This window comes from Vicugna pacos, chromosome 3 (genome assembly GCF_048564905.1).
Source record: "Vicugna pacos chromosome 3, VicPac4, whole genome shotgun sequence".
Lineage (NCBI taxonomy): Eukaryota > Metazoa > Chordata > Mammalia > Artiodactyla > Camelidae > Vicugna > Vicugna pacos.
In genome coordinates, this window is record NC_132989.1 from 30,093,845 (window position 1) to 30,104,195 (window position 10,351).

Below are 10,351 nucleotides of genomic sequence, written 5' to 3' on the forward strand. Positions count from 1 at the left end.
ACCAAGTGCTTTCTGGTGGATTTATCATATATGAACAATCAAAAGTACAGTAACAACGGCTAAAGGCAAGTTTTTCTTTTAGAGAATGTTATTTGTCTTCCTCCATACTCTTACAGCCTTTATCTCCCAAAGGAAAGCTTAGCCCAACACCAAAATTAAACCTAAAGGCCAGACATGTCTGCTTTGTCCTAAATATCCCAACATGTACAGGGTTTTTCAAGAAAATTCTAATTTTGAAAAAGAGATAATATAACACAAAACCTGAGATTATAGACTATCTCAGAGCACTAGTAGAACAGCCTATCAATAAGAAGACATAGCCCAAAATGTTATCGGAGGGGGAAAAACAAAACACTTGGCAGGTAAATGTGGCTTTCTCACTTCCAAAATCCTGCTCTGAACTCTGACACTCATTCCACTCTTCACACCAGCAAGACGGTGGTCTTCCTCTTCTAGGATTGGGTCTGGGGAGAACCCCTAGGTCAGAAAGTCACAAACTTGCAGTTTTTAACCAATGCAATAACAGACTTTCAAAAGCATTTTTTCCCCCTTAGTTTCTATCTGCTTTTGGACATTTGTCAGTGCCTAAAACTGACTATCTTTAATAATATCGTCCTTTTTTTTTTTTAAATATTGCTTGTGGAAGGAACTGCCCCAGGTGTTTTTACCACCATTACTGGAATTCTCATTTCTATCTAAGTTTGTCATTCATTTGAAAGAAGGCACCTGTTAAATATGTCCCTTAATTCTCAACAATGACCACAGTATTAGTTACCTTCATCAGAAGCAGCGGTTAGCAGACAGAAGCAATGACGAGGGTAGAGGGAGACAGACTGAGAATTCTTACACAACGATGTCATCCTCACCAAAAATACGTAACTGCGTCAAGGCAGTCTGAGAAGCTAGAGAATTCACTAATAAGGTTCTTAAACTTCATCAACATCTATGAGCATCGTATCTGCTGCATTTTAAAAATAGTAATTTTTCTTTTTTCCATTAGACAACATAATTCTTAGGCAGAACTTGAGAATTCTAAAGGGCATTTCTTAAAATCTGAAAGAAGCGTTTTTGCTCTTTGAAAACCCTTCTGAAAATATGCTGCCTGAGCTGCCCCACTGAGGTGGCTTGCTCCCCATTCTCAGCGTAGTTGATAATGATAGAGGAACTGTTCTTGGATCATTTCATCCAATTAGATTCAATGATGAAAACAAAAGGAAAAGAGAGAGAAAACACTGTGGACCTTATATTCAAGCTGCCTGTGTTCAAAATTGGTAGCATCTTTTTTTAGCTGAATGACCTAATATAAATCACTCCTCAACTCTCAGCTTCTCCATTTATGACCTGGAGAAAAGGAATAGTGCCTCTCTCAAAGAATTCTGCTAAGGTTTAAGTGAAGTAATTTTTCGAATGCACTCAGCACACTGTCTCATGGCACAAAGTAATTACTCAACAGTCATTAGCTATAATTAATAAGGAATGGGAAAAAATAAAGGGAAAGTTACCAATACTCATCTATTGACCAAGGCAGAGAATCTGAAAAGACGAGAAAAAACTTGATTTGGAGCTACTGAGTGAGGGACCAGAAGAGAGAGGGCATCTGGTTCCTTTATGTAATTGCCTGCAGTCCCTCAACGCTACCTACCACACTGTTGAATCTCTTCTCTGATCACCAAGAACACTCACAGTATCTTCACAGTCCCAGTAGGGGTTCAGCATGTAGTTTGGGAAGCAATGACCTAGAAAATAAAATCAAAAGCATTGCAGCTTCAGTACTGGAAGCAATTCTCAAAGTCTGAAGTTTTACTTTTTGCCAATATCCTTTCCATATTAACACTGACAAAACCTTGGCATACTAATCTTTTATCAGGGTGTTTCTTACATGCTTGTTATGCTTTTACAATAAAATATGTCACTGTTTTCATAGGCTGCAACACCTTGGCTGAAGTGTTTTAAGAAACTGAACACGTATTTTTGCATGCAAATATTTTAAGGGTATTTCCACAGCTCTCATTAAGAAGTTTTAATGAACTAAAAGGTTTGTATTTAATATTTCACATACATAGAAGAACAAAATAAAACAGTAAACAAATGGCATATTCCATTTAAAAAATTAATTCACATGGTCAGAGTCCAATGTCTAATATTTGATAAGCAGAATAATTCAAAGAAAGAATATTTCATAAAGTAAGCTTCGAATTCTTTCTCCAAATAAATTTGCCACTTCTTCAATGCCTAGAGATTTTGCAGAGTGTAAACCAAACCAGAGACAAAAGATTATTTCTAGGATATTGAATGCCTTATGATAAAATTGTTAACCTAACTCTAATTTCTCAGAAGGGCACAAATAGATTCAGATCTATCATTTTAGTTTGGCATTATTCCAAATCACCCTAAAAAACAGCAAAACCTTCAGAAAACACAAACAAATTAATATCAAGAGCCAAACATTACATGAATGAAAAAGGGGATGTATGCCTTCACAATATTGCCTGTGTCATATTACAAAAGATCCTAGCCAAACTGGAGTTTCTGTGTTATATATACATTCCTTCAATTACATTAAAGTAATTCAACTTTGTTATAATCCTCAAAGCATTTCATATAAAATCAAATATAGAAGGCACATCGAGCTATAGGCATTTCAAATTTATTAATTAACATTTATATTAGACATTGTACATACTAGGCCATGATCTGAGTGTTCTTAAAATATTAACTCGTTTAATACTCCTAATAATTCTATAGGGTAGATATATTTTTATCATCCCCATATAGAGATGAAGAAACAGACACAAAGAAAAAGATGAGGCACAAAGAGGTTAATTAAAATTAATTCCAAATCAAAAAACCAATTTATAGAAGAATTATGCAATAGAAATATGAACATCATTCTCACTCTCAATATCCCCTTCCACTACCAACTGGGGCCTTAAGTGGGGCTTAATAGTTTTTTCTTTTTTTAACATTTTTTACTGAGTTATAATCATTTTACAATGTTGTGTCAAATTCCAGTGTAGAGCACAGTTTTTCAGTATACATGAATATACATATATTCATTGTCACATTTTTTTTTCTCTGTGAGCTACCATAAGATCTTGTATATATTTCCCTGTGCTATACAGTATAATCTTGTTTATCTGTTCTACATTTTGAAAGTCTGTCCCTTCCCAACCCCCACCCCCTTGGCAACCACAAGTTTGTATTCTATGTCTATGAGTCTGTTTCTGTTCTGTATCTATGTTTTGTTTTGTTTTGTTTAGATTCCACATATGAGCAATCTCATTTGCTATTTTTCTTTCTCTTTCTGGCTTACTTCACTTAGAATGACATTCTGCAGGAACATCCATGTTGCTGCAAATGGTGTTATGTTGTCAGTTTTTATGACTGAGTAGTATTCCATTGTATAAATATACCACTTCTTCTTTATCCAGTCATCTGTTGATGTACATTTAGGCTGTTTCCATGTCTTGGCTATTGTAAATAGTGCTGCTATGAACATTGGGTACAGGTGTCATTTTGAAGTAGGGTTCCTTCTGGATATATGCCCAGGAGTGGGATGACTGGGTCCTATGGTAAGTCTATTCCTAGTCTTTTGAGGAATCTCCATACTATTTTCCACAGTGGCTGCACCAAACTGCATTCCCACCAGCAGTGTAGGAGAGTTCCCTGTTCTCCACAACCTCTCCAGCATTTGTCATTTGTGGATGTTTGAATGATGGCCATTTTAACTGGTGTGAGGTGATACCTCATTGTAGTTTTGATTGGCATTTCTCTGATAATAGGTGATACTGAACATTTTTTCATGTGCCTATTGATCATTTGTATTTCTTCCTTGGAAAATTGCTTGTTTAGGTCTTTGGCCCATTCTGGATTGGGTTTTTTTTTTTTCTTATTAAGTTGTATGAGCTGCTTATATATTCTGGAGATCAAGACTTTGTTGGTTTTATTTGCAAAAATTTTCTCCCATTCTGTAGGTTGTCTTTTAGTTTTACTTATGGTTTCCTTTGCTGTGCAGAAGCTTGTAAGTTTAATTAGGTCAAGTAGGGCTTAATATTTTAAACTCTCCTGAAGGAAAATGTGACTAAGTGATGAGTATCCTCTAGATAAAACCAGGTATCTTCATGTACTTATTTTTAACCCCAAGGCAGTGAATTTCCCAACTAGTACAAATTTTAAAGCCAATTATTTTTTAAACACTGTTTTGGTACAGCTAAGCCCCTTCTTCCAAAAGCAGACCATGGCTTCAATTCTGTTCCCTTTTCACTCACCACCAGTAAATGTCTTGTCTTTCACTACTCTATAGAGCATCAGAAGTTCTTTCATGACTACAGAGGAAGAAATAAATCATTTAAACAAACCTAAAGTATATTTAAAGTAAAACTTCTTGTTAAAAGTTATAATGTAGAATGGCATGTGTTTTGTTCTCAGTTCATATCTAAGGCAAGTGTCCCTTTACCTTAATAAAAAGTTATCAAAGAGAAAAATTAGGAAATTACTTTTTATAGCTTAAGAAGCAAATTTGGAATTGTCTCTTACGGTGACACTCATGTCAGGTTATGTCTATGTTCACAAAAAGCTGCAGAATCAAATCCTTTGAGGGCAGTGATCAAGTCTGCTTTGCCCGCCACTGTGGCCACACTGCGTGACCAAAGCACATCATAATGCAAAAGACACATTTTGTGAGTGAATCGACAAACTACACATTCACATCTTCTGAAGTTTAAGCAATTTTGGTATAGGCTATATATCCAGTAGAGGGTCCTGGACATGTCTAAACTGAAAGGGAGAAAATACTCTTTGAAGAACATAGTTACAAATTTGAAGAGAAGTTCCGCACACAAGAGCCAAGGCTGGTGTGGGAAGCAGATTTTTACTGATGTGGTTGTGAATGTTCTTCTCTCAGTGGATTCTGATGCCTCCACATTCCACTGAATCACAAGCACCCAATCTGATTTGATCAGTCTGTTTTTTAAAAAGCAGCTTCCAGTCTTTATGCCTAGCAAATAGAAAAGCTTAAAAATAGAATACACTTGAAAACAAAACAGAAGACCTCCAATAGCCAAAAGATCTTGATAAAGAAGAACCAAGCTGAAGGTCTCACATTTCCTGATTTCAAAATATATTTGAAAGCCACAGTGCTCAAAACAGTGTAGTATTGGCATGAAGACAGACATACAGACTAACAGAATAGAACAGAGATTCTGAGTAATAGATTCTAATGAATGTAGTCAAATAATCTTCAAAAAGGGTGCCAAGGCTACTTAATGGGGAAATGACAGTCTTTCATTTTATTTTTCTTATATTTTAACACCTTTATTGTGGTAAAATTCCTGTATGGTAAACTATACATATTTCAGATGTACCATCTGATGAATTCTGATAGATGTACAGATGAATGAAACCACTACCACAACCAGGCAGTTACCATTTCCATCACTCCCCAAGAGGTGCAAATTTCAAATTCCCAATTTATCCCTTCTTACCCCCTTTACCTCCTGGTAACCATAAGTTCGTTCTCTATGTCTGTGAGTCTGTTGCTGTTTTGTAGATAAGTTCGTTTGTGGAAAGGATGGTCTTTTAAATGTAAGACCTAAAACTATAAAATTTCTAAAAAAAAAAAACAGAGGGAAAAAGCTTCACGACACTGGATTTGACAATGATTTCTTATATATGACTCCAAAAGTACAGGCAACACAAAGAAAAAGAAAACAAAAATGAAGAATTCATTTGAAGTCTAATGGGTTTATTAGAGTAGTAGACTGAATATGGCTGAGGAAGGAATCTCTGAGCTAGAAGATATGCCAATAGAATCCTCAAAAACTGAAAGAGAAAAAAACTGAAGAAAAAAAAAACCCTAGAATACCCAAGAACTGCAGGACAACCACAAAAGTGATAACATACATGCAATGGGAATATTGGAAGGAAACAAAATAAAGGAAAGAACAGAAGAAATATTTGAGACAATACTGACAGATTTTCCCCAAATGAATGTCAGAAGCCAATCAACAGTCCCAGGAAGCTCAGAGAATACCAAGCAGGATAAATGCCAAAAACAACTATATGTTAGCATATCATTTTCAAATTACATAAAATCAAAGATAAAGAATAAAAAGTCTTAAAAGAAGCCAGAGGAAAAAACACCTTGCCTATAGGGGAATAAAGATACGAATTACATTTGACTTCTCCCCAGAAACCACACAAGCAAGAAGACAGTGGAGTGAAATATTTAGAGTGTTGAGAGAAAAAAATCACTAATCTAGACTTATACACTTTGTAAAATTATCCTTCAAAATGAAGGAGAAATAAAGACTTTCTACAACAAACAAACAAACAAATGGGAATTTGTTGCCAGGAGACCTGCCTTACAAAAAATGCTAAAAGAAGATTTTTAGAGATAAGAGGAATAATAAACATAAGAAACTAAATCTACCTAGAGTAAGTAAGCATCAAACAAGTAGTAAGTGAAAGTAAAATGAAACCCTTTTTTTCTTATTATTAATTGATGTAACAGATAACACTTTGCTCAAAATAGTAATAGCAACAATATATTCAATTATGTATGCTTATGTATTGATCTTATGAATACTTACATTTATATGCCTATGTATACTTACATGTAAGTTAAATTAATGACAGCAATGACACAAGGGACAGGACATAGGGATTAGGATTATTTTGTTACTTTAGGGTACTCACACTGCTCATGAAGTGGTACACTATAATCTGAAAGCAGATTTGAATTGGCTGTAAATGTATATTGCGAACTCTACAGCAAACATCTAGAAAGTAAAAAAAAAAAAGTGCAACTGAAATGTTAAAAAAGGAGAGAAAGTGGAATCATAAAATACTCAATTGAAACAACAAGTGGCAGAAATAGAGTGGAAGACAAAAACGAAAACAAAGAACCAGGGAAAGAAAAAGACAACAGTAACAAATATGACAACTTGAAATCCAACTATATCAGTAATCACTCTGAATACCAATGAGAATAAATGTACCAATTAAAAAACAGATTTTCAGAGTAGATTAAAAAATAAGACCAGCTATATGTTGTACGCAAGAAACCCACTTTAAATATAAAGACCTATATGGATTCAAAATAAAGAGAGAAAAATACCATGCTAAAACTAGTCAAAAGAAAGCAGAAGTAGCTATACTTCTATCTTTTTATCTATCAATTTCAGGCAGAGCAGACTACAAAGCAAGGAAAGTTATCAAGAATAAAGGGAATTTCATAAGGATAAAGGAGTCAAAGGGTTCAATTCTTCAAGAAGACATGATAATCCAAAACACTAGCAAGTCAAACACTACAGCACATTAAAACTTTCATACAGCACAACCAATTCAAATTCATCCCTGTAATACAAAGATGGTTCAATATACAAAATAAATCAATGTAACATACCACATCAACAGAATCAAGACTAAAAAATCATGATTATCTAAACAGACTGAGACAGGGTGTTTCACAAAATTCAACCATCTTTCATGACAAAAATTCTCATGAAACTAGGAACACGAAGAAAATAACTCAACATAATAAAGGCTATATATTAAAAGCCCACAGCCAAAATCACTCATTGGTAAAAAAGTGAAAGTTTTCCTCTAAAATCAGGAACAAGGAAAGGATTCCTACTCCTGTCACTTCTATTAAACATAGTAGTGAAAGCCCTAGCTAGAACAATTAGACAAGAAAAAGAAATAAAAGTCTTTCAAATTGAAAAGGAAGAAGTACATTATTCCAGTTTTCAAATGACATGATTTTGTGTGTGGAAAACCCCAGACTTCTTAAAAACTTTCTGAACTAGTAAACAAACTCAATACAGTCACAGAATACAAAATCAGCATACAAAATTAGTTGCATTTCTATACACTACAATAAATGAACTACAACGACACTAAAAACAAACTATTTGAAAAGAAAACTGTAAAAAAAATCCACTTACAATAGCATCAAAAAGAATAAAATCTTAGGAATAAGCTTAACTAAGGAGGTGAAAGATTTGTACGATGAAAAATAGAAAGCACCGATTAAAGAAATTAAATAAGACACAGGAAAATGGAAAGATACTTTCCATGTGTTCATGGATTGGAAGACTTAATGTTATTAAAAGGTCCATACTACCCAAAGTAATCTATACTATTCAATGCAATTCTTACCAAAATCCCAAAAAGTTTTTTTTTTCTAACAGAAATAGAAAAAAACATGTCTACAATTCACAGGGAACCACAAAAAGCCACAAAGAGCCAAATCAATCTTAAAAAGTAAGAACAAAGCTGGAGGAATCACAGTTTCTGGTTGGAAAATATATTATAAGCTACAGTAATCAAAACACTATGGTACTGGCAAAAAAACAAAAAACAAAAAACAAACAAATAAAAAAACAGACACACAGACCAATGGAATAAAATAGAACATAAACTCAGATACATGAGTACAGGAATATATGGTCAACTGATCTTTGACAAGGGTGGTAAGAATACACGAAAGGGAAAGGATAATCTCTTCAACAAATGGTAATGGGAAAGCTGGATATCCACAAGTACGAGAAGGAAATTGGACCTTTATCTTACAGCAGACACAAAAATCAACATAAAATGGATTAAAAGCTTAAATTTAAGACCTGAAATTATAAAAACCCTAGAGATAAACACAGGCAAAAGCACAGAGGAAAAGCTTCATGACAGTGGTCCTAGCAATGATTTCAGATATGACACCAAAAGCACCAGGAGCAAAACCAAAAATAAGCAAGTGTGAATATATCAAACTAAAAAGCTTCTGCACAGCAAAGGAAACAATCAGCAAAGTAAAAAGTTAACCTACAGAATGGGAGTAGATATCTGCATATATATCAGATAAGAGGTTAATCTCCACAATATGTAAGAAATTCCTACAACTCAATAAAAAAAACTAATAACATGATTTTAAAATATGCTAAGGCCTTGAGTAGGCTTTTCTCCAAAGACATACAAATGGCCAACAAGCAGCTGAAAAGGTGCTCAGTATCATTAATCATCAAGGAAATGAAAATAAAAGTGAGACATTACCTTACACTTGCCAGGATAGCTACTACTGAAGGAAAAAGACAAGTATTGACAAAAATGTGGAGAAACTGAAACCTTGCCTTCTGTTGGTGGAAATGCAAAATGGTACAGCTGCAATGGAAAACAGTAATAGAAGCTCCTCAAAAAATTAAAAATAGGACAATGACATGATCCAGTAATTCCAGTTCTGGGTATATATCCAAAGAATCAAAATCAGGATTGCGAGAGACTGTTGGCACTCCCACGTTTGCTGCAGCATTATACACAATAGTAAAGATGCGGAAACAACCTAAATGTCCACTGACAGATGGACAAAGAAAATGTGGTATATATACACAATGCAACACGATTCCACCTTTAAGAAAGAAGGAACTTCTGCAGTATGTGATAACATGGTTGGATCCTGAGGACATTACACTAAATGAAATAAAACAAAGAAAGAGAAATAGCGCATGATTACATTTATATGAGGTATCTAAAATGGTCAAAGTCATAAAATCAAAGACTGGAATGGTGGCTGCCAGGGGACGGAGGAAGCAGGAAATGGGGAGTCAGACTGTCAATGGTCAATAGTCGATTATTCTTATCAGTCTACAAATGTGTAGTTTCAGTTAATGAAAATGAATAAGCACCAGAAATCTGCTGTTCCACACTGTACCTATAGTCAACAATAATGTATTATATACTTAAAACTGGTTAAGTTGATAGATCTCAGGTTAAGTGTTCTTATATATGTTCTTCTACAATACATTCTTATACAATGAATGTTCTTACACAATAAAAATTTTTATAAGTGAGAGAGAGAACTCATCATAACAATTGGATAACTGCCACCAAGAGTGAACCATCCACACTGCCTGTTGGAACTCCTAGCATTTGTAATTTAGCACATATAAATATAAAAGCATTTTTAACTTTGGGCATATAGAGTTTCACTAATACTCATCTGTTCATGGCTTAGTATCATATTGATTCATGAAAGAATAATCTTTTTCTTTAACATATTTATTTCTCTTCTTCAATCCTTGCCACCACAGACATACTTTCATATGTATCTAATATATATAAACACATGGGTTCCTGTAAAATGTAAGTTGTTTTGTGGGTATGTATTTCTAATGTGCTCAAGTGGTATTATAGTACTGTCATTAACTCTTACTTTTTTCATTTAGTATTAAGGTTTCACAATTCATTCATATTGCCACATACATATTTAGTCCATCGCTTCTAAGTACAACATTGGACTCCATGATATACAATTCTTCACATTTGACCTCCCCATCCCCAGAAATGAAACACTCAAATC

At 34.2% G+C, this 10,351-nt stretch overlaps 1 long non-coding RNA gene across 2 annotated transcripts in view; it reads right to left on the reverse strand.

The window, feature by feature from the left end:
• Positions 1–10,351, reverse strand: part of LOC140693947 (uncharacterized) — a 340,057-nt gene that overhangs the window by 37,845 nt on the left and 291,861 nt on the right. For both annotated transcript variants that reach the window (XR_012069668.1, XR_012069670.1), the window contains exon 4: positions 1,643–1,736. This is a non-coding gene — a long non-coding RNA (uncharacterized lncRNA). The remainder of the gene's footprint in view (positions 1–1,642; positions 1,737–10,351) is intronic.